Source organism: Pelophylax lessonae (genome assembly GCF_965119305.1).
Source record: "Pelophylax lessonae genome assembly, chromosome: 6".
NCBI classification, from domain to species: domain Eukaryota; kingdom Metazoa; phylum Chordata; class Amphibia; order Anura; family Ranidae; genus Pelophylax; species Pelophylax lessonae.
Window position 1 is genome coordinate 246641761 of NC_138773.1, and position 24890 is coordinate 246666650.

A 24890-nucleotide genomic window follows, 5' to 3' on the forward strand; every position below is an offset into this window, starting at 1 on the left:
TAGTTTAACCGGTTGCCGACCGCCGCATGACTATATACTGCGGCGGTCAGCCCCGGCCAGGCAGAGTGACGTATGGATACGTCACTCGCCTGTCACTGACTTGAGAGCCAATTGTGGGCGGGCGCGCGCCCGCCGCGGCTCGTTCACTGACAAGTCAGTGCGTGTGGCCGGCGGACCCGATGTCCGCCGGTCACACTACGATCGCTCCGGTGAAGGGAGAAAGGCGGAGCGGCTTATGTAAACAAGCCGCCCGTCATTCTCCCTGGCGTAAAAATGAAGATCAGACGGTTCTACTATGTAGGACCGTTGATATTTGTTTTTACCCCAATAGCCATGTCCGTATACAGTTAGAATCACGCCCCTAGGACACACTTAACCCCTCCCTGTCCAATACAGTTAACCCCTTCCCTGCCAGTGTCATTTTTGCAGTAACAGTGCATATGTATAGCACTGATTACTGCAGTAATGTCACTGGTAACCCCAAAAGTGTCAAAAATGTCAGTCAAGGGTCCGATCTGTCCGCCGCAATGTCGCAGTACCGAAAAAAAATCGCAGATGGCCGCCATTACGCGTTAAAAAAAAAAACCACCAAAAATGACAAAAATCTTTCCCTTTGTTAGTTAACGCAATAACTTTTGCGCAAACCAATCAAAATACGCTTTTTGTGATTTTTTTTACCAAACATATGTAGCATAAAACAAATTGGCCTAAAATGTTAAAAAATGTTGATTTTTACATTTTTTTTTTTTGGGGGAATTTCATATATAAAAATGTGAAAAATATTGTTTTTTTTGCAAAATTGACGCTCTTTTTTTGTTTATAGCGCATGATCAAAAAATCGCACAGGTGATCAAATACCACCAAAAGAAAGCTCTGTTTGTGGGAAAAAAAGGACGTCAAATTCGTTTAGGTACAGCGTCGCACGACCGCGCAATTGTCCGTTAAAGTCACGCAGTAAAAATTCGTAAATAACCCCCTGGTCTTTTAGCAGCCAAATCCTCCGGGGCTTAAGTTGGTTAAGCAGACTGTGATTGTCTATTGTTGTGACTTAGATGATGATCAGATCACATTTTATGACCAATTTGTGAAGAAATCCATATCATTCCAAAGGGTTCACATACTTTTTCTTGCACCTTATCACTATCTATATAATCATTTGTATATAAGTTTTGCGTAAAGCGTCGTCCAATCACATTTTCCATTTAGCCCAGAAATATCACATTCATCGCCCTTCTGTATAGAATTCAGAATGACAGGAAGAATATGATTGGCTGTTATGGACGCCAACAACATTCCTTCCTTTTCCCAGGGCTCATTCAGGTATAACAATACACCGGCCACGTAATCCGCCCACCCTACACCCGATGACGTTGGTCAGTGGGCAGGGAAAGCAGAAGGGCGGGACTCTATCTCTGAAGCCCCCACCCACTTAAGCGCCGACACCGCCATTGCCACTACTGGCAGTCCCGTAGCCGTTCCGATGACGTCACCCTTTTGCCAGCACTCACCCACAGCGGGAGCAGCGGACGGCAAACAGGTTCCCCCCGCCCAGCTGTCAAGCGAGATATCGCGATAAGCTGACAGGAGCTGGTGGGATTTGGCCTTGAGCAAGGTTCAGCCCTTGTGGGGGGTAAGTTTGTAAACACGGAGGGTGCAGAGCGGCGGTAGATCGGGGACTGGCATGCCCGCTGCCCTCTAGCATGGCGGATCGGGCACTACCGTGACCATTGTCAGGCTGGAGCTGCTGAAGGACCTGCAAGGACAGCAGTCCCAATTCCCCAGGCAGGTAGGATGGAGGGGGAAGGTGCTGCTCTGTCTGTCTGTCTGTCATGTCTGGTTACCAAGGCAGCAGCATCCTTCTCTGGAGCCCCCTGGACCACACACTCCACTGACACCCATAGCAACCACTGTCTGTCTGTCTGTCTGTCTGCCTCTAGAATGTTCCCTGACATCTGTCAGCAATGAATGAGCTCATCCTGTACATCATGTCCTCCTCTCTTCATTCCCACACATTGGTAGCAGGAGGGCGAATGTGTGGCCAATGTTCCTGTGCATGCGCCCTGGTCTACTGTGCACAGAAATATCCAAATACTGGATGTCTGCTACACCCCACGTCACCCCAAATCACACTTACCGCTAACGCTCTGCCATTATTCCCAGTCCTGGAGCGTTATCGCTGTGTGCCATGCCAGCTGGGAGACGTTGGCATCCGGTGTTCATGTTTACATTGTAGACCCCCAGCTCTCCTGATGGTCCATCATTCTCACCTTAATGCATCTTAGTGCTGCTGATCTCCTGCAGACTCTTTCAGCCGCTTCCTGTTTATTTGTGTGTATTCCACATCATTAAAGTGGTTGTCAACCTCAGACAAGAAATATAAACAAAGCCTACGCCTCTATAGTGTGTTCATGTCTCAATTAGGAACACTTTGGGGTTGATTTACTAAAGGCAAATCTAAGTGCACTTGGAAGCAGGGCCGTCTTTAACACAGGGCAAAAGGGGCAGCTGCCCTGGGCCCAGTCATTGTTGTGGGGCCAAAAGCAGCTGCCCCTAGAGCCCCCACTGCCAGCAAATAGTTGATAAGTGAATTTTAGTGGGCCCAAGAAAATGTTTGCCCAGGGTCCAATCAATATTTAAGACAGCCCTGCTTGGAAGTACAGTCGCTGTATGTAAATCTGAGGGGAAGAGCTGCTGATTTCTATCATCCAATCACGTGCAAACAAAAAGACTGTTTGTTTTTTATTTTCCTTGCACATTCCCCTTGGATCTACAGTGACTGCACTTCCGAGTGCACTTGTAGTGCAAAGTGGATTGGCCTTTAGTAAATAAAACCCTAAAGCCCCGTACACACGTACCGATCGTCGTCATACAAACGTTCGTCTTTTCTCCCCGGGATGTCGATGTCTGTTGAAAAGTGCAAAGACAGCACAAGAATTTTGTCCGCCGACTTCAGCTGACTGCAGAAGTGATGTCATGTAATGGTTAACTTTCCCTGTGTTTTTTCTTTTCTGAGCATGCCCAGTCTTGCAAATCTGCGGTCTGTCGGCTGATTTCTGTACTGACAGGCGAACAATCGTCCGTTCTGGTGTCGGCATACAAAAATTTTTATGTTTGCAAGAAAGACTCTTGTCCGCAGAATGTGCGCAGACAGCTGTCGGAGGCACCATACTAACAAGCGTACAATCGGCAGATCTTTCGTCCGCCGACGTTTGTATGACGACGATTGGTACGTGTGTACGGGCCTTTAGTGTAATTTCTGTCTGCTGTTTCATTCCTCTGTTATCAGCATTAATCAGTTTTCCTGACACCAAGAGAAAAAAGGTGACAGAGGAGGGATCTCCAGCTGATTGACAACTTCCGCTCTGTTCCTGTGTGCTATGTGAAGGGGGGGGGGGGTGTCTCTTCCCTCCAATCAGCTCTCGGAGCTCTCCTCACTGAGCTGTGCAGAGTGTAACTTCAGCTCTCAGCCCCCTTTTATCTGAACTCTCAGACAAGCTATACATTCTAGACTTTGATTGGATGTAGAGAAGAGAAGACTGCAGATAAACTGATGCAACTTATGTAGGATTTGTTTAATATCTGTGTATCACCTGAAGTCAGTCACCTCCCAGGGTATATGGAAAGGTTTACAACCACTTTAGGACAGTGAATATGGTGGATAATGCCTGCGCAATGTGTGTTGACAGGGCTGCCTGTAGTCACCACCTGGGAAGCGCGTGACAATCAGTAAGGCCCCTTTCACACTCGTGCGATTTTGACGCGACTTTTTGCCGCGATTTTGATGTGAGTTTGACTGGGCTTATAATGTCTTCTACTCAAAACGCATCAAAATCATGCCAAAAGTAGTGCAGGGACAACTTTGAAGTCGGTGCGACTTCAAGTCGCACAGATATGAATGGGGCTCATTGGAAATCATGGAGAACGACTTGTCATGCGATTTTGCAGTCCCAAATCGCATGACAAGTTGCACAAGTGTGAAAGGGGCCTAAGTTACCACCAGCACGTCATAAGAGATTAAAGAGGAGCTCCAGCCCCCCCCCCCCCCCCCACACCAAAAAAAATAAAAAGTCAGCAGCTACAAATGCTCTAGCTTCTGACTTTTACTATTGGGGCACTTACCTCTCCAGGGATCCCGCATTGTCCTCACCCAAGCTAATTCTTGGGTGCTGGCACCACCATCCTGGGTAAAAGAAACCAGCAAGGGAAGCCACAAGCTGCGCTTTCTCAATGGGCTGGCTGCAACAAGGGCTGAACTTCCATTGAGTCTGCCACAGTGAACTCATCAGGAAGTGGGAGTGGGTACCTGTCAAAACCAGGTACCTGCCCCCCCACAAGGTGCCAAATGTGGGGGCGGGGAGGTAGACAAGCAGAGCTTCCCTTTTTGGGTGGTGCTCCACTTTAAAGCAGAATTTCACATAAAAGGGGAAATTCCGGTCATCCACTTCCCACTTCATGTTTGGCACTTAATTCGTTTTTTTTTTTTTTTTGGGGGGGGAGGCAGGTACTTGGTTTTGACAGGTACCTACTCCCCCACTTCCGGGCAGATCGCCATGTCAATCCAAGCAGAAATTTGACCCCTTTCCCCCACAGCCTTCTGGGACATGTGACATAGAGCAGCCAGTTGTGAAGCCACAAGCAGTCACAGCCAGCTGTCCAAAGTTCCCCCCTGCCCCGGCGCCAAGGACCGAGGCCCGGTGAAGAAAATGGCCAGGTGAGGACAGCGCTGGATTCCTTTACAAGTCATTCATTATTAAAAGTCAGCAGCTACAGTTTTTGTAGCTGCTGACTTTTAATGTTTCAAAAGATGACTGAAGAACCGCTATAAGGACAGGATGTGTATTCACCACCAGCAATGTCACTGCCGTGTGGGGGAAGGGGTCCTCAGTGACGCTGAAAGGTCACAGCTTGTTGGTGGTGAATAAATGCCCTGTCCTTACAGTGGAACTAAACCCTTTTATCATTTTCAGCCAAGGAAGCCGCCATCTTCTTGGCCTCTGTTTGTTTTTCAACTGCCATGGTGACGCACATGTGATCAGTTAAAACACCAGCCAGCCATTTGGTTTGACAGTTTGGTGGAAAGCACAAGCAAATGTGAAAGTTACATTTCTGTCACTTTCCTACTAATCATTCCATGGCTTAACAATCAGCTGTGACAGATATCATTCTCTGCATGCCTTAAATGGAACTGTTTTGGGATTATATCAGGGAGTATAGTTGCACTTTTCAAATGCGGAACTAATCCCTGCTATCATTTTCAGCCAAGGAAGCCACCATCTTAGCCTCTGTTTGATCTCCAGCTGCCACGATTCTACACATTTATGATCAGTTATGACACCAGCTGTATGATGGTTTGACAGTTTGGCTGAGGGGGAGTAGTGTTTTGTGCATGTTCATGTTTGGTTTGACTGTTTATCTGATTGCTTGTTCTGTTTATGATGACTGCCCTTGGGCCCGGATAAATGGCAAAAAAATGTAAAACTGAACAGACAACCATATGAGCTATTAAAGCAACCTGAAAATGTTTGGATTTATATGGCAAGGAATCTGATGAATACTTCTAACTTCTGTTTGTCAGATATGCATAACCCCTTTGACTTGTTGACCACTTGTTTGATAGCTCTACCTACTCCAATGGAAGTATTGTTTCAGGTATTTCAGATGCTACAAAATAACCAAATAGGAAAATGTCAATAACTTTCTTTTCCCAACAAAGCTACCCCAACCACCATTCCTCCAGATATTAGGGCTCTCTGCACACTGACGGGATATGTACTGCAGTAAATAATGAGTAGTAATAGTATTGTACTTCAGCCCAGTCATATCAGACACATTAAACTACCTTTTAGGATGGCTGTTTTCCTGTGGAAATATTACTTATTCCTACATCCCAGCAAATATCACTGGAGGACCTTGCACCCTAAGCCGTCTGAGTATCATATTGCCCCAACCACAAGGACATGCAGTTGCTCGAGTAAGGAGGAGTGAGTACAGTAAGGAGTACAGTAAGGAGTACAGTAAGGAGTACAGTAAGGAGTACAGTAAGGAGTACAGTAAGGACTACAGTAAGAAGTACAGTAAGGAGTAAGGAGTGAGTACAGTAAGGAGTACAGTAAGGAGTAAGGAGTGAGTACAGTAAGGGGTAAGGATGAGTGAGTACAGTAAGGAGTACAGTAAGGAGTAAGTACAGTAAGGAGTGAGTACAGTAAGGAATACAGTAAGGAGTAAGTACAGTAAGGAGGAGTGAGTACAATAAGGAGTGAGTACAGTAAGGAGTACAGTAAGGAGGAGTAAGGAGTAAGTACAGTAAGGAGTGAGTACAGTAAGGAATACAGTAAGGAGGAGTAATGACTGGAGTAAGTACAGTAAGGAGGAGTAAGTACGGTAAGGAGTGAGTACAGTAAGGAATACAGTAAGGAGTAAGGACTGGAGTAAGTACAGTAAGGAGTACAGTAAGGAGGAGTGAGTACAGTAAGAAGTACAGTAAGGAGTAAGGAGTAAGTACAGTAAGGAGTACAGTAAGGAGGAGTAAGGAGTAAGTACAGTAAGGAGTACAGTAAGGAGGAGTAAGGAGTAAGTACAGTAAGGAGTACAGTAAGGAGGAGTAAGGAGTAAGTACAGTAAGGAGTACAGTAAGGAGGAGTGAGTACAGTAAGAAGTACAGTAAGGAGGAGTAAGGAGTAAGTACAGTAAGGAATACAGTAAGGAGGAGTAAGGACTAGAGTAAGTACAGTAAGGAGTATAGTAAGGAGGAGTGAGTACAGTAAGAAGTACAGTAAGGAGGAGTGAGTACAGTAAGGAGTACAGTAAGGAGTAAGGAGTAAGTACAGTAAGGAATACAGTAAGGAGTAAGGACTAGAGTAAGTACAGTAAGGAGTATAGTAAGGAGGAGTAAGGAGTAAGTACAGTAAGGAGGAGTGAGTACAGTAAGGAGTACAGTAAGGAGTACAGTAAGGAGTGAGTACAGTAAGGAATACAGTAAGGAGTGAGTACAGTAAGGAGTAAGTACAGTAAGGAGGAGTGAGTACAGTAAGGAGTGAGTACAGTAAGGAGGACTACTGCATGACACATACTTATCACATATGTATCCTATATCCCTCCAAGCTGGATCAATGTAACTACAGTATCTCACAAAAGTGAGTACACCCCTCACATTTTTGTAAATAATTTATGATATCTTTTCATGTAACACTGAAGAAATGATACTTTACTACAATGTAAAGTAGTTGAGTGTACAGCTTGTATAAGGCTCCATGTACACGGGACGTTGTTAAAAGTCCCTTTGAATGCTGGAATTTTTAGGACGTTTAAAACATCCGTTCGGTCGCGTTTGTACCCACGTTTAGCGGGCGTTTAGCGGCGTTTGCGTTTAGAACCGTTCCTAGAGGTCAAAAAAATAATTCCCCTTTAAAATGGAAAAACGCGAACGCTAAACGCGGGTCATCACGTTCGGACGCGTTCAGACACGTTCGGAAGCGCTTGTGCGTTTGAAACGCCGGGAAACACACGTTCGAACGCAAATAATTGCGTTCTAAAAACAGTCCCTGGACGCAACTGCCTGCAAATGACTGTAAACGACCTGGTGTACATGGACAGATAAGATAAAATGTAGATGGGTTCAGGGGCTTCTGAAAAAAACGCCCAACTGCTCCTAAACGGTCATTTTCAGCGTCCCGTGTACATGGAGCCTAACAGTGTAAATTTCCTGTCCCCTCAAAATAACTCAACACAAAATAATGCTCCCATACCCTGGTGGTCAGTGGGATACAGAATTCCCCTTTACATGAGTGGTTGTAGAGAGGAAGTATGCACCCCTACATTGATGTTCATCGGAAGGTAGAATCAGGGCCATCTTACTGAATGGGCGCGCTGGGCAATTGCCCAGGGGCCCCACTTGGCCGGGGGGCCCCACCTGCCCAGCAACCCAGCCAAGCATTAGTCCTGATTCCCATGTGCATCCCATCTCCAAACTTAGCAAGCGGCAAGCGCTTGTCGGCCCTTCGCTGCTGTCAGGCCACTTGGACCGTGGAGGGGGAGCCCTCAACTACAGGAATGCCTGTCCGCCTCCACGGAACAGGCAGGACAGGACAGTCGAGTCTGAATCCCGTCCGTGTGTGTGTGTTTACCAGACCCAGCCGCCGAACTTGGAAGCTGTCATTATCCTGGCACTATTGTACCAATAAATATCGCCTCATCGTTTTGAGGTCCAAAGACATTCAAGCCCAGTCAAACTTGCATTAAAATCACGGCAACAAATTCGCAGCAAAATTGCGGTAAAATTGTGCGACTTTGAAGTTGCATAAGTGTTAAAGGCGGCCTTACATTGGTACTTAGTGTGAGGAAGAACATTCCCTTACATTGGTGGTCATTGGGAGGTAGAATGTGCCTTTTCATTGGTGGTTGTCTGGAGTTGAAAAGCCCCGCTACATTTGTACTCAGTGGAAGCAAGAATGCCCCCTTACATTGATAATATTCAGAAGATACAGTAGATTGACCCTTATACTGGTTGTCAGTGTGAGGTAGAATGCCCCCTTACATTGGTGTCATTGGGAGGTGGAATGCCCCCTTACATTGGTGTCATTGGGAGGTAGAATGCCCCCTTACATTGGTGTGATTGGGAGGTGAAATGCTCCCTTGCATTGGTGTCATTGGGAGGTGGAATGCCCCCTTACATTGGTGTTATTGGGAGGTAGACATCCCCCTTACATTGGTGTGATTGGGAGGTGGAATGCTCCCTTACATTGGTGTTATTGGGAGGTAGACATCCCCCTTACATTGGTGTCATTGGGAGGTAGACTGCCCCCATACATTGGTGTCATTGGGAGGTAGACTGCCCCCTTACATTGGTGTCATTGGGAGGTAGAATGCCCCCTTACATTGGTGTCAGTGTGAGGTAGACTGCCCCCTTACATTGGTGTCATTGGGAGGTGGAATGCCCCCTTACATTGGTGTCATTGGGAGGTGGAATGCCCCCTTACATTGGTGTCATTGGGAGGTGGAATGCCCCCTTACATTGGTGTCATTGGGAGGTAGACTGCCCCCTTACATTGGTGTCATTGGGAGGTAGACTGCCCCCTTACATTGGTGTCATTGGGAGGTAGACTGCCCCCTTACATTGGTGTCATTGGGAGGTAGAATGCTCCCTTACATTGGTGTCATTGGGAGGTAGAATGCCCCCTTACATTGGTGTCATTGGGAGGTAGAATGCCCCCTTACATTGGTGTCATTGGGAGGTAGAATGCCCCCTTACATTGGTGTCATTGGGAGGTAGACTGCCCCCTTACATTGGTGGTCATTGGGAGGTAGACTGCCCCCTTACATTGGTGGTCATTGGGAGGTAGACTGCCCCCTTACATTGGTGGTCATTGGGAGGTAGAATGCCCCCTTACATTGGTGGTCATTGGGAGGTAGAATGCCCCCTTACATTGGTGGTCATTGGGAGGTAGAATGCCCCCTTACATTGGTGTCATTGGGAGGTAGAATGCTCCCTTACATTGGTGTCATTGGGAGGTAGAATGCCCCCTTACATTGGTGTCATTGGGAGGTAGAATGCCCCCTTACATTGGTGTTATTGAGAGGTAGAATGCCCCCTTACATTGGTGTGATTGGGAGGTGAAACGCCCCCTTACATTGGTGTCATTGGGAGGTAGACTGCCCCCTTACATTGGTGTCATTGGGAGGTAGACTGCCCCCTTACATTGGTGTCATTGGGAGGTAGAATGCTCCCTTACATTGGTGTCATTGGGAGGTAGAATGCCCCCTTACATTGGTGTCATTGGGAGGTAGAATGCCCCCTTACATTGGTGTCATTGGGAGGTAGACTGCCCCCTTACATTGGTGGTCATTGGGAGGTAGACTGCCCCCTTACATTGGTGGTCATTGGGAGGTAGACTGCCCCCTTACATTGGTGGTCATTGGGAGGTAGAATGCCCCCTTACATTGGTGGTCATTGGGAGGTAGAATGCCCCCTTACATTGGTGGTCATTGGGAGGTAGAATGTCCCCTTACATTGGTGTCATTGGGAGGTAGACTGCCCCCTTACATTGGTGGTCATTGGGAGGTAGACTGCCCCCTTACATTGGTGGTCATTGGGAGGTAGAATGCCCCCTTACATTAAAAAAAATTTCAGCCAAGCGCTCACTCGACAGAGGAAGACTGGCATGCTGCTCTCCTCAAGCAGGGAACTCCAAAACGGGTGCATGAAAGAAAGGAAAAGAAGGCGCAAACACCTAGTGCATTACCCGTGGTACTGTTTAAAATGATTTAATAAAATGCTGAATGCATACTCACAAACATGAAAAATAGAAATTGTGTTACAAATTCCCGTCACACGTGTGTTAGAACATGTCCTGGAAATTGCGACCGCTAACGTGTTTCAGGAGTCAAGCTCCCTTCCTCAGAGCTCATTGTTACTCCTTTTGAGAGTCACTTACTGGCCAGTAAGCTGTACATAGTTTAGTACATAACTCCCCATATACTAAAGGGGGGTGTTGATTTTATTTACCTTGTTGTTATGTTTACTGTTCAAAGGTGAAGTAAACCAAAGTATCGTTGCCAAAAAATAATTCTGTGCTGATTAAATAAAGAGGGTCTTTCCTGAATGTGTCTTAATGGCTTTTTTCTCCATCTGTAGTATATTATGTAACGCTGCAAAGGTTTCTGCTCTCTGATAAGCTTCCGATGGCTTTAACCACTTGCCGACCGCCGCACGACTATCTACGTCGGCGGTCAGCCCCTCACAGGCAAAGTGACGTAGGGCTACGTCACTAGCTTGTGAGGGTCTAGGGAGCGAGCGCGCGCCGCCGGAGGCGCGCTCCCGCGTGGTCACGGACCCCCCCCGCGCGTGTGACCTGCGGACCCGATGTCCGCCGGCCACTCTGCGATCGGCGGAGGAGAGGGAGAAAGTCAGGCAGCTTGTGTAAACAAGCTGCCTGTCATTCTCCCCTCTGTATGAGAGATGATCATATGGATCTACTATGTAGATCGGTTGATCACTCTGCATACAGTTGAAGCCACAGCCAATCACAGTAAGAATCACGCCCCTAGGGACACACACAGCCCCTCCCTCTCAAATAAAGTTAAACCCTTCACTACCAGTGTATTTTTACAGTAACAGTGCATATGTATAGCACTGATTACTGTAGAAATGTCACTGGTAACCCCAAAAGTGTCAAAAATGTCAGTCAAGGGTCCGATCTGTCCGCCGCAATGTCGCAGTACCGCAAAAAAATCGCAGATCGCCGCCATTACGCGTTAAAAAAAAAAACAACAAAAATGACAAAAATCTTTCCCTTTGTTAGTAAACGCAATAACTTTTGCGCAAACCAATCAAAATATGCTTTTTGCGATTTTTTTTTTTAACCAAACATAGGTAGCATAAAACAAATTGGCCGAAAATGTTAAAAAATTTTGATTTTTACATTTTTTTGGGGGGGAATTTCATATAAAAAAAAAGGGAAAAATATTGCTATTTTTGCAAAATTTACGCTCTTTTTTTGTTTATAGCGCGTGATCAAAAAATTGCACAGGTGATCAAATACCGCCAAAAGAAAGCTCTGTTTGTGGGAAAAAAAGGACGCCAAATTCGTTTAGGTACAGCGTCGCACGACCGCGCAATTGTCCGTTAAAGTCACGCAGTGCCGAATCGCAAAATACCCCCTGGTCGTTTAGCAGCCAAATCCTCCGGGGCTTAAGTGGTTAAGGATAAAAGTGTGAGGAGTAGGAATGGCTCAGGACACCGCAGCACCATGTAAAGTCTTGTTTTTAAACCTAATTGAACTCTATTGAAAAGTATTTGTCACTTTTATGAAAATAAGATCCTTTGTGAAATGACCCCACAGTCCCTTTCACTTCCCTTGCTCTTCTCTCTATTGGAAAGCAGTCCAACCTGTAGAACTTACCAAGTGTCTTTGATTATAGTGAATGAAAATGTCTGAAAGGGGACTGTTCTGTTCTGAAAAAGAGAATGAGATATGGATCTATGCCATACTAGCAAATTCACAATGGATCTGAATTTTGAGAGGGGGCAGTTCATAGCTGGCTACAGAAGTGTTATGGCTGATTATAGTAACTTACCTACAGTACTACAAATGGCTGGTATGCCATGGTTATCAGTAGCTGCACATAATATGAGCTGACTGTTCTGTTAACTAGCCTAAACTGAGCAAGAAATGGCTGCTGCATAGACCTCTCATTGACTGTACTTTAAGTATAACTAAAGCCAAGAACAAAATGTAATATATTTCAGCTCACAGCCTATGGATTTGGTGGCTGCATTTGTTTGTTTTTTTTTGAGCTAAGAATGTTTTCAAATACAAAAATACTTGATGATCTTGCCAGAAATGTCTTTGTCACTTCTGTGATCTGCACTAAAGAATATCATCCTTCCTATCAGTGCCGGTTCACACTTATGCGCTTGTACTGCGAATGCGATGCGTTCTAAATAGTCTCCAATCGCATGCATTTACAAAATACATTGAATTCGTGACGTTCGTTCACATCTATGCGTTGCGATCCAGATGCGAATGTGATGCGATGATACAAAGGGTCTTGTGCGAGTTTACAGCGTTGCGTTGTGAATTTAGTCTCCATAGACATCAATGTAAATCGGTCTAGACTCGCATTATCAGTTCAGATATGTGCGAATTCTTATGTGCGAATTCTTATTTTTGTTTGATCTTCCCTTCAGCTCCACCCCTCCTGAGCTTAATTAACATAATCAACGCAATCAAATTTTCATTACAATCGCGCTGGTACTATTGAAAAACACAAGGTAAACTCAAGCGCATAAGCAGGGCCGGACTGGCCATAGGGCAGACCGGGCATTTTCCCGGTGGGCCGCGGTCTGCAGACATCACCAAAAGTTCCCTCACAGTCACTGCGGCCGCCGGCCGACTTCGCGGCCAATCAGCCTTCTGCTCAGGGGGGGGGGGTGTGAGTCACACCCCCCCCTGAGCAAAAGGCTAATTGGCCGCGAAGCCGGACAAGGAAGTAATCAACACTCAGGAGTCACTCTTGTTCCTTCCCGCCGGCCGCCAGTGTCATGCTCAGCGCGGCCAGCCCAGCCCGCATCTTTCAAGCAGCTGCAGTCAGTCAGATGTGGCAGTTTCTTCAGTCCGGGGCCCGGGCTGCTCACGGGGGACGGGGACGGCGGCGGGGAGAAGGAAAGTGAGTGCAAAGTGCAGACAGTGCTGTGCTGCCCCGGTATTGCGGGGAAACCGATATCGGCACAACACCGGCCGACCGTGTGTGCTGACTGCTGATCACTCTGCCTGATCCCATCCATCCCTCCCACTGCTGATCACTCTGCCTGATCCCATCCATCCCTCCCACTGCCATCACTGCCTGATCCCATCCATCCCTCCCACTGCCATCACTCTGCCTGATCCCATCCATCCCTCCCACTGTCATCACTCTGCCTGCCCTGATCCCATCCATCCCTCCCACTGCCATCACTGCCTGATCCCGTCCATCCCTCCCACTGCCATCACTGCCTGATCCCATCCATCCCTCTCACTGCCATCACTCTGCCTGATCCCATCCATCCCTCCCACTGCCATCACTCTGCCTGATCCCATCCATCCCTCCCACTGCCATCACTCTGCCTGATCCCATCCATCCCTCCCACTGCTGATCACTCTGCCTGATCCCATCCATCCCTCCCACTGCTGATCACTCTGCCTGATCCCATCCATCCCTCCCACTGCCATCACGCTGCCTGCCCTGATCCCATCCATCCCTCCCACTGCCATCACTGCCTGATCCCATCCATCCCTCCCACTGCCATCACTCTGCCTGCCCTGATCCCATCCATCCCTCCCACTGCCATCACTGCCTGATCCCATCCATCCCTCCCACTGCCCCATCCATCCCTCCCACTGCCATCACTGCCTGATCCCATCCCTCCCACTGCCATCACTCTGCCTGATCCCATCCATCCCTCCCACTGCCATCACTCTGCCTGCCCTGATCCCATCCATCCCTCCCACTGCCATCACTCTGCCTGCCCTGATCCCATCCATCCCTCCCACTGCCATCACTACCTGATCCCATCCATCCCTCCCACTGCCATCACTCTGCCTGATCCCATCCATCCCTCCCACTGCCATCACTCTGCCTGATCCCATCCATCCCTCCCACTGCCATCACTCTGCCTGATCCCATCCATCCCCCCCCACTGCCATCACTCTGCCTGATCCCATCCACCCCCCCCCACTGCCATCACTCTGCCTGATCCCACCCATCCCTCCGACTGCTATCACTCTGCCTGATCCCATCCATCCCCCCCCACTGCCATCACTCTGCCTGATCCCATCCATCCCTCCCACTGCCATCACTCTGCCTGATCCCATCCATCCCTCCCACTGCCATCACTCTGCCTGATCCCATCCATCCCTCCCACCATCATCCCTCTGTCTGATCTCCACCCCTCCCATGAGGCAGTGGTGATGGGGGGGGGGGGGGGTAGGGATGACATCAGTAGCGGTGGTGGTGGGGATAGGGATGACATCAGTGGCAATGGTGGTGAGGATAGGGATGACATCAGTGGCAGTGAACATTGTCATTCCTATCACCACTGCCACTGATGCTATCCCTATCCTTACCACTACTCCCACTGATGTCATCCCTATCCTCAACACCGTCACTGATGTTATCCCTATCCCAACCACCACTGATGTCAACGCTATCCCCACCACCACCGCCACTGATGTCCTCCCTATCCCCACCACTGCCACTGATGTCATTCCTATTCCCACTGCCAATGATGTAACCCCCTATCCCCACCACCACTGATGTCACCCCTATCCCCACTGCCACTGATGTCACCCCTTTCCCCACCAACACTGATGTCACCCCTATCCCCACCACCACTGCCACTGATGTCACCCCTATCCCTACCACCACTGCCACTGATGTCAGCCCTATCCCCACCGCCACTGATGTCAGCCCTATCCCCACCGCCACTGATGTCACCCCTATCCCCACCACCACTGATGTCACCCCCTATCCCCACCACCACTGTGCCTATGGAAAATATAGGGTACTGAAATGTGTTGCTATTTTCGGGCATGCATAGTCTTAAGGTTTGACATGTTGGGTATTTATTTACTTGACACAAACTCATCTTTTATATTTTACCCAAAAATGGGTAATATATTTTTAATGTACCCTAAAATTACCTGTTATCTCTTAGCCTGGGTTCACACTAAATGCGGACTGCATCTAAATGGCAACCCGTCCATGCAAACAGATTGCGGAGTGTATGTTAGGTTAACGACACCCCGCAATCGGTTTTCAAAACGCAGCACGATTTGCAGAATCGAATCGCATGGGTGTGCAGGCTAAATATAACAAAAAAACATAGAGAAACCAGTAGTTGTTCATCATTGGTCATTTTGTTTAAAAAAAAAAATGGGCTGCTCAGCTTAAAATGCCCGGGCTTATTTTTTGTCCCAGTCCGGGCCTGCTCATAAGTGTGAACCGGCACTCAGTGTTGCCAAACCTCAGTATTTTCACTAGAAGCCAGTAAAAAATGGGCTCTTTTCTCCTGTCAGTAACAGGAAAAGGTTGCCAGTAAAAAATATGGCTGTGATGTTCGGCTTGGAACTGTGCATACTGAGACTGGCCAAGTGCCTGCTACATTGTGTTTGAGCAGCACCGGTGGGTGGTGGGTCTGGTGGAGGCGGTGCCTGATGTCATGGGGCAAGGGAGCGGAGCGGCTGGAGCAATGTGTGCAGGTCTGCGGGACAAGAGCAAGGCAAGCCGGGAATGAGACCGTCAGTGCTGTTTGGACTGGAGTGGATTGAAGGGAACACCTAGCGTTGAGAGAGACTGTCACTGTGACTCAGGAGGGGACGTGTCGTGTCGGTGATCTGTGCCGGCAGTGTCACTGTGACTCAGGAGGGGACGTGTCGTGTCGGTGATCTGTGCGGGCAGTGTCACTGTGGGATTCAATTTCATGTGTGCGCGTCTACCAATTTGAATGTATTGTCCTCCTGTGTCTTGTCCCTGAGCTACTTATGTACTATATTTAAAATAAAATAAGAAATATGTTTTTTCGCCTTAATATCTACCTTAAATCACATTGCTAATTGCATATTGTACTTTTTTTTCAAGTTTTTTAAAGCAAAATACTAAATTTGCACTTAAAACCACAATTTTGTAACTTTTGAAAGTGCCAGTAAAAACTTGGCAGTGCCAGTAAATTTTGAGCATAGTGTCAGTAAATTTCAATCTAGTAGGCTGGCAACACTGCTTCCTATCTATCTTTTGTAAATGACCATTTTCCCTGCTGCTCACCTAATGAACATAAACAGTAATGATGGGTTCAGGGTGTTGGGATTGAGCCCGCCAGGAAGCCCTCACTGCACACCACCAATCCTAGGCAGTGAGGCATTCCCGACCGGCAGCTGTAAATACTCACGCTGCCGATGATTGGCAGTGTATTGTGCCGGCTTCCTGGCGGGCTTGATCCAAACATGCCCGAGCCCATTGCTAATGAATAGATGCAGACATGTTTGCAGTCCAATATCAGGAGAGCAGTTTATGATGACAACTGTGACTCCCTCCATAAGTTCAGTGTAGGATTTAGAGCCCATTCACACTAGCGCGACCTCTAAGTCGCCTCATAAAGGGACGACTTCTAGCGCGACTTCGGCGCGACTTCAGCACGACTTCGGCGCGACTTGTGAATTTTTTTTTCGCGACTTGTATGATAGACGACTTTGAACGACTTTTGTATTTGGCCAATCAGAATATGAAAAAAGTGTCCCTGTGGAGTGTTTCATCACTGTAGCATGTCCAGAACCAGAAAAAAAAGCATTTTTCTTATAATTTTTATTAGAACAGGAATATGGCTCCTCTCCACCTGGCCGTTTTTCTTGCAGGCATTTATCGGGTATTTTTGGAGGCAGGCATGACTTTTTTTGGATTTAGTGTCTGGGGGGTCAAAATAGTGTCCCTGTGAATAGTGTCCCTGTGAAGTTTCATCTCTGTAGCATCTGTAGTGGGTTCAGTGTGGGTTCTGGACATGCTACAGAGCTGAAACTTCACAGGTACACTTTTTTGACACCCCAGACACTAAATCCAAAAAAGTCATGACTGCCTCCAGAGACGCCAAAAAAATGCCCGATAAATGCCTGCAAGAAAAACGGCCAGGTGGAAGGGAGCCATATTCCTGTTCTAATAAAAAAATTATAGGAAATTTTTTTTTTTCTGGTTCTGGACATGCTACAGTGATGAAACTTCACAGGGACACTTTTTAGACCCCCCAGACACTAAATCCAAAAAAAAGTCATGCCTGCCTCCAAAAATGCCCGATAAATGCCTGCAAAAAAAACGGCCAGGTGGAGAGGAGCCATATTCATGTTCTAATAAAAATTATAAGAAAAATGCTCTTTTTTTCTTGTTCAATACCATTTTTTTATGGAAAGTCGGATCACAAGTCGCTTCAATTAAGATAAGGAGGAGACTCCCATTGAAGTATATGGGACAAGTCGGATCACAAGTCGCCTCAAAGTAGTACAGGACCCTTTTCTGAAGTCGGAGCGTCTTCAGTAGTGCCAATTAAGACGGCACTGATTGGTTAACATTGCTTTTGTTATGTCAAGCGACCTGGGGCGACACAAGTCGCCTCATAAGAATGGGCTCTTACAAAGCCTCCAGAGACAGGGAGTGTGGTGTTTGCAGAAATCACCAGGTGAAAATAAAGCAAAAGAAGCTTGATAATTGAAAATTAAAACAGCCACTATGCTATGATCTAGAAAGCTGCAACATAATACATTTGCTGTCTAGATTTAGATTCTTTCATTATTTTCACAATTGTTTTTCCAGGACAGCTACCCAAGAGATGATTGACTGCTCCTTTAAATATCTTTTTGGTTTTAGAAATTCCTGTTTAAAGCCCTTTCCACCCACACAATCCTCAGTTTAATTGCATTTCCAGACACCCCGGACACAACCAAACGTTTGTTACTTTTTTCCGCTGACAGAATGCATAATCTTTCAGCAGTCCCCCCTCCAAGGGTGGAATCCTAACCACGGTGAAACTACTAGCTTCCCTGGAGGGTCTTACCGATATTTTTTAACTCCTTTTATCTTGTCCCCTGAAGAGTGTTGGGAATACCTGAGAGCTGAATACACGCTGAGAGTTGTTCTTTGCTCCATAGCGGGGTTCAAGAATCACTTTAGTGGTGGCTGGGGGCTGCAGGACTATGCTGTAGCTATGGACCTGGCTGCCTATTGTTCCTAGTTTTAGTCCTGAGGAGCATGTGCAGCGTTTTGGACACCCCTTTTCCTAGGGGGCACCAAATAATGCCTCTATCCTGTTCCAGCATGGTTTCCTGCCTCCCTGGGCAGTGCGGCCTCCACAAAGGAAGATGGTGCAAAGGCATTTCCCTCACATTGGACAACAGTGGGCAAGCAAGGGATGAGGCGACCACTCCTGCTGGCAAGTTATCGGCAGCTCCTGCAACAACGTTGTTGAGTCCCACTGTGGCATGTTCCTTTTACTTACACTGGGCACGTTACATCATGCAGTAGACTTATTGACGCCTTTTGTTCTTTTCCTCCTATCTGTATTTCTTCTTGCCTGGTGAGTTTACCCTGTATTGATAAACCAGCAAGAAGAGCAAGTTATGATTAAAGACACTGATGCTATAGAACTGGAAAAGGTTCTAGTGCAGGTTAACCTTGCAGTTGGGGGCCAAGAAAAGTATCTTAAAGTAGAACAAAGCACTCCCATCCCTTAGGAAGCAGCTTTTTAGAATGGAACTGTTTTTGGAAAGTTTAATCCATGCCTTTAGTTCCTCTTTCAAAATTGTTGCTTAGATGAGGAAGGACTGACTCATTGGCAGTTTTAAACTCTTCACTTTGGCCTCTCAGCAGTGACCTATATCTTTTGCCAAGATCAAGTCCGAGGTCATTGTACATCTGAGACTTCTGCATATTTCAGAAAATTCTTACTTAGACAATTTCTGGTCATTGCACAGACAAAAGTCAAATAACTTTTGGAGCCCAATTCGTTCTGGAAACCTTTTCAGTTTTTGGTTGGTTGCTAAACCTAGAAAAATCCTCCTTTCCTCCCAACTCCTTCAGTTGGCACACCAAAGTAGACTGTTTTTCCAGAAGGATTTTCGAACAAAAGAGAAAATCTTAAAGATAATTGCCTTAACTGGGGTGGGGGGGGGGGGGTATATTATCACCAAAATAGTCCTGATAATAGGTGATAAGCCTGTTAGGGTTGATGCCGTGGACCATTCCAGTGATTTCCTGGGCTCAACTTCACTCCAAGAAGTTGCAGGCCCATCTCCTGACATTGTAGGACAGAAAGGAGAATTCCTTAGACCAGGGTTTCTCAACTCCAGTCCTCAGGGCACAATAACAGGCCAGATTTTAAGTATTACCTTGGGGAGATGCAGACTAGAATACTGCAATCACTGAGCAGCAAATGATATCACCTGTCATGTATTTCAGTTATCTTGCAAACCTGGCCTGTTAGTGTGCCCTGAGGACCGGAGTTGAGAAACACTGCCTTATGGAGCTTTTCCACTGCATGGAACCGAACGCTTCGGCTCGCTTTTGTGCTTTTCCACTGCTGGTACCGAACGGTTCGGTACGGTACGGCGGCGCTTTTCCACTGCATGGAACCGAACGGTACGGCTCTCAAAAACAGTACCACCTCGGTTGTGGTTCCAAGAGGTACCATACCCGGTACCATATCCCACAATCCTTTGCATGCAGTCACTACTAGCCACTGATTGGTCAGAGAATCCCACCCACCCCGTTGTTATCCCACCCACTTAACTTTAGTACTACTTTAGTCGAAAAGCAAACCATACCGTACCGTACCGAACCGTTTCAACACCGTACCATGCGGTACCAGCAGTGGAAAAGCAAGCAGGGCTAAGTAGAGCCGAGCCGGTACTTGCAGTGGAAAAGTGCCATTAGACTACCTTATCCCCAGCAGTGATAGAGAGCCTTAGCTGGTGTTGGGACCCAGGAACCTCCATAGAGGAACATGTTCGGCTCAGAGCAATTCTTACAAAATTACTACGAATGCAAGTTCGTGAGCGCACTTTGGCTTCGTAGAAGGTTTGGCGCTTATAGGATTTCAGTCTCAGCAAAACGCCCTCCAATTCAAGGGAGTTTTTAGCAGTTGACAAAGCTCTCAAGGCCTTTCATATTTAGATCAAAGGGGGAGATAACATGGTCTGCTCTGACAATGCCAAACCGATAGCTTATCCGAACCTATTAAGGAGGCACAGAATTCTTACCACTGCTTTTACTAGCTTTGACAACCTTGAAATGTACAGAGCAATTTGTAAAATCCTTGACAGCCGTGCACATCAAGGGCTCCCTAAATTTAGTAGCAGATTTTCTCAAGCAGCCTGTTCTACCCTCTAGTAGAAAAAAATATAAGGCCAAATAAAATTGGTTACTATGGGCAACATATTTACTTTTTCTTGAACTTTTAAGCATGAGACTGTTGTGTAGGGTAGTAGCAGAGTGGGTAAAGGTTTCCTGTGCTCCCTGAGAAACCCAAGGCTGTGGCACTCTGTACAGATAATCTGAACTACTGCAGAGGGCAAACCGATGAGTAAAAGATCCGCCTCCTCCATTTATAGAGTTCTTTTCATTGATGGAAGCTATAGTACAGAAAATTACCGTTTTGGGGGTGATTGGGACAACAAAGGACTGAAGATTTTAACAAGACAAGCAGCCACTGACACAAGGGACAATTCAGCAGGGAACTGCTGAATATTGATCCATCTTTGGGCAGTCTGGTTGTACAGAAGTTAATCTCGAGATCGACTTCTGTACAACCAGCCTGTTGGAAAATTTCTACTCCATTAGTGCCACTGGCTAGAGCTGCACGATTCTGGATAAAATAAAAAAAAACCCTATTTTTTTTTGTTTAGAATAAAAATCACGATTCTTGGCGTAACATCATTGTTTCCATTATACAAAAATTGTGCTAACTTTAATATTTAGGTTTTTTTAAATTCATTAAAGTGTATTTTTTCCCAAAAAAATATTTAGTCTGAAAGACCGCTGCGCAAATACAGTGTGACATAAAATATTGCAACGGTCGCCATTTTATTCTCTAGGGTCTCTGCTGAAAAAAAAAAATAAATAAAAAAAAAATATATATTATATATATATATATATATATATATATATATATATATATATATATATATATATATATATATATATATATATATATATATATATATATATAACTGTTTAAGGGTTCTAAGTAATTTTCTAGCAAAAAATACTGATTTTACTGATTTTTACTTGTAAGCCACAAGTGTCAGAAAAGGCTTAGTCTTTAAGAGGTTAAACTGACCTTATTTACAGACAGAAGTTCATTCCTTTGATCTAAAAGAACAAAATGATACATTGTAAAGCATTGTGTTTATAGTTATCTGGCAGCCTTAGCAATGCTGATAAACATTTGCCGGAGGCTCTTTTTTTTTTTTTTTTTGACAGCTGTGAATAAGCAGAGAACAGCCCTGTATGAATTGAGGACATGCCGTTTTTAGGATTGTGAGGGGGGGAGGTGAATCGAGATTGTGATTTTTTTTTTTTTAACGATTAATCATGCAGCTCTACCGCTGGCTATAGCCAGCAGCACTGATCAGTGTACTCCAACAGTGGGGAAGCCTCTCCGATGTCCAAATCCAATAGCCCAATGGGAGGGATTCCCCTCTCCACCTCAAGTGTGTCAATGAGGGAATTGATTTATTTTCTTTCGTTCTTTCGTTCAACCTGCTGGTTGAACAAAAGAAACTGAATTGTGTACCTGCCTAAGACCGTCCATACTTGTTTCAAATCTTGGCCAGTTCAGCAGGAACCAGCTGAGATTCAAACCTTTAATGGGCAGGCTAAATGTACCAAGTTGATCGATCAACTTGGGTACAACCAGCCTGCCGGATTCTTTTGCGTTAATCACTGTCTTCTCCCTACGTTGACGGCGTCACCCCCCCCCCCCCGCCAGGAGAAGACAATGGCCCGGCAGGAAGGATTCCTGCATTAACACTGTTTGTGTTGATGGGGGAATCAGGCAAATTTCTTTCCTGCAACCCATGGTTAATGAAACCTAGGCTTTATTTACTTTGGAATCACATGTAACATATTTACTTTGTGGTGGTGAAGTTTTTGTCATATATATTTTTTTTTTTATTGGTGTTCGAATGATAAATGCAGTTTATTCTTTATCATAGAAAAGAGTGCAGTGCTAACTCTTTGGAGTTCCCTTTTTGTGAGTTGTCCATGTTATACAGTTATGATTTGGGCAGTTCTTGTACTTTTGAGTTATTTTTTTATTTTTTTTATTTTTATTCTATGTGCTGGCATTTGTTACTCCCATATGTACGAATTTGAAGAGCTCCACATTCAAAATATATTTCAGGAGTATTGAGCATCTGTTTTGAAGTTCTAAAGCAGCCATCAGCACAGCTCTAGGGATGTTGAATATACTGTAGATCCAGTGGGACTGTTGGTTCTAACTTTGACCAGTCTTGCAGTAGGCATTGAGCAAACTTCAAACTGTTTATTTCATACCATGATAATAAATAATAGCCTGAACACATTTCTGAAAGCGCATAATTTAGGTGTTAGCAAGTAAGGCATTTAAAATTTGCAAATATGTGTAAGTCGATTACCATGTAATACTGAATTCCATGCCCCAAGATCTACTAACCAGAGGTAAATTTGGAAGAGACAGATTTAGTGCCATACCACGTGTGCCATAGAACTCTTAGAGGCTGATTCACCAAAGGAGTTGAGAATCTTCACACAATAAATTGTGTAAATATTTATTTCATTTCTGCAATGTAAAAAAGGAAATTAATGCTTACTTTTTTTTATATGCACATCATTGGATATTTAAAGTGAACATTTACAAAGTGTAGTCTGTGAAGACTTTCAACTTCAAGGTGTTTCCATGACGGAATACTAATTGTAAAGCTACCCATAAATGGATTGGAATTTGACCAGTTCAGCAGGGAATGGTCTAATTTTAATCCAGATGTGATCTGTTGAATAGGAATGTTAAATTTTGTTTTCTGAATCAGATTAGTTTCTCAGCGTGGAGGAATCCTCTATCTACCTCGCTTTTGTGGATAGGGGAATCCATCCATCTATAGTCAGCCTTATTCAGCCCATGGATTAGTCATTTTGTTTTTTTCGTTCAACCTAAAAATAAATTACTCGAATCCTCCCTGCTGTGTCTTAGTATTCTGACAGCGAGGAGAATTCCCTGCCATTAGTATAGACTGATAGCGCTGACAGGCTAGCTGTACAAAAGTTACTCAGTAGACTGACTTCTGTACAACCAGCCTTCCTAAAGATCAGTGAGGTTTGGTTCTTCATTGGTCCCTGGCTGCAGCCAATGCGGGAGGAATCAAAGTGGGCGGCAATCCCTGTCCCATGCTTCTTAACAAAAGGAGGGTGAGCAGGAGAAATAAATTGACAGCCCGTGCTCGCTTCTCCCATTGTCACAGTGCGGGCAGTTGTGGCGGCTCTCGGATGCCCACAGGGAGGTCTCTGCGTGCCAGCTGTGGCATGTGTGCCATGGGTTCACCATCACTGCTATAGATGGATCGAAATTCGGCTGGTCCCTGCTGAACTGGCCAAATTTTGAACTGTGTATGGTAGACTTTAGTTTCTTGTCACCCTTGTTCCACCATTGCACCACCTTATTCCACTTCTTCTGCCACACCTCTCACCCACTGCAGTCCTCTCTATGCCCTTTGGCTGGCCATACATGGTTCAAATCTCTGCTGGTTCAGCAGGAACTGGCTGAGATTTGAACTGTATCGATTGATCAACCTGGGTACAACCAGCCTGCTGGATTCTCTTTCGATTATCGCAAGTGTCTGCTATAACTGCTAGCAATAATCACTGCCCCCCGCCGGGAGCAGACGATGGCTCGGCAGGAGGGATTCCTCTGTCAGCAATGTCTGTGTTGATGAGGGAAACATTTGAATTTGTTGCAGGAAAGAAATTTGCAACATGTATTGCTGACCTTATTCCTTGCCTATCTGGACCTCTATCTTACATTTTGTCTACTGCATCTTCCTCCAATATTAACTTGTGTAAAATGGAGGGAGCAAGTGCTCCGATGTTACCGCTAGTGTCAGGAAATTGACTGTATGTTACTCTCCATAGAATGTTATGCATAACACGTCCCAGCACTAAAGATCATGTATTGCTTGGTGCTTTTGTAAGCAAGTCCCCTTTTATTGTTGAGGCAGTGGAAATGGGCTGTATGAGTAAGGCCCCTTTCACACAGGCTTTCCGATAAGGTCCGCCTGTCAGTTATTCAGGCAGAGCTGATTGGACGCTCCATTCACCCCTATGGAGCGGCAGATGTCAGTGATGACATGTCCGCTGACACCCGCTGCTATTCGAGCTGATCCTATCTGTGAAATCCAGACGGATGGTAACCCTATTTCCCATCAGTCCATTGGATTGGATAGGTATGGATGAAAACGGACAGGCGGTCTGTTGTCATCAGATCTCCCCATAGAGGAGAGCAGAGCTCAGAGAGGTCCGTCTCAGCACAGTGAGTGGAGATGGTCCGACTCCTGTCATCCGCCTGCTCAGTGGGGATCAGCAGATCGATTCCAGCTGAGCAAAGCAGAGTCTGTCAGATGGAATGCTTGTGTGAAGGGACCCTTAGGCCCCTTTCACACGGGTTTTCCGATCCGGTCCCCCTGTCAGTTTTTCAGGCAGACCTGATCGGATGCTCCATGCACCCCTGTGGAGCAGCGGATGTCAGTGGAGACATCTCCGCTGACAACCGCTGCTATCTGATCCGATCCTGTCCGTGAAATCCAGATGGATGGAAACCCTATTTTCCATCCGTCTGAAGGATCGGATAG

General features: G+C 46.0%; 1 protein-coding gene across 3 annotated transcripts in view; it reads left to right on the forward strand.

Moving 5' to 3' along the window:
• The first annotated feature begins 1424 nt into the window (after window positions 1–1424).
• ATF2 (activating transcription factor 2) overlaps window positions 1425–24890 on the forward strand; it is a 186344-nt gene continuing 162878 nt past the window's right edge. The window contains exon 1 of one of the 3 annotated variants that reach the window (XM_082260775.1): window positions 1425–1786. The gene's annotated coding sequence lies outside the window, so the exon portion shown is untranslated. The remainder of the gene's footprint in view (window positions 1787–24890) is intronic. The other 2 variants (XM_082260776.1, XM_082260777.1) reach the window with 2 other exon arrangements.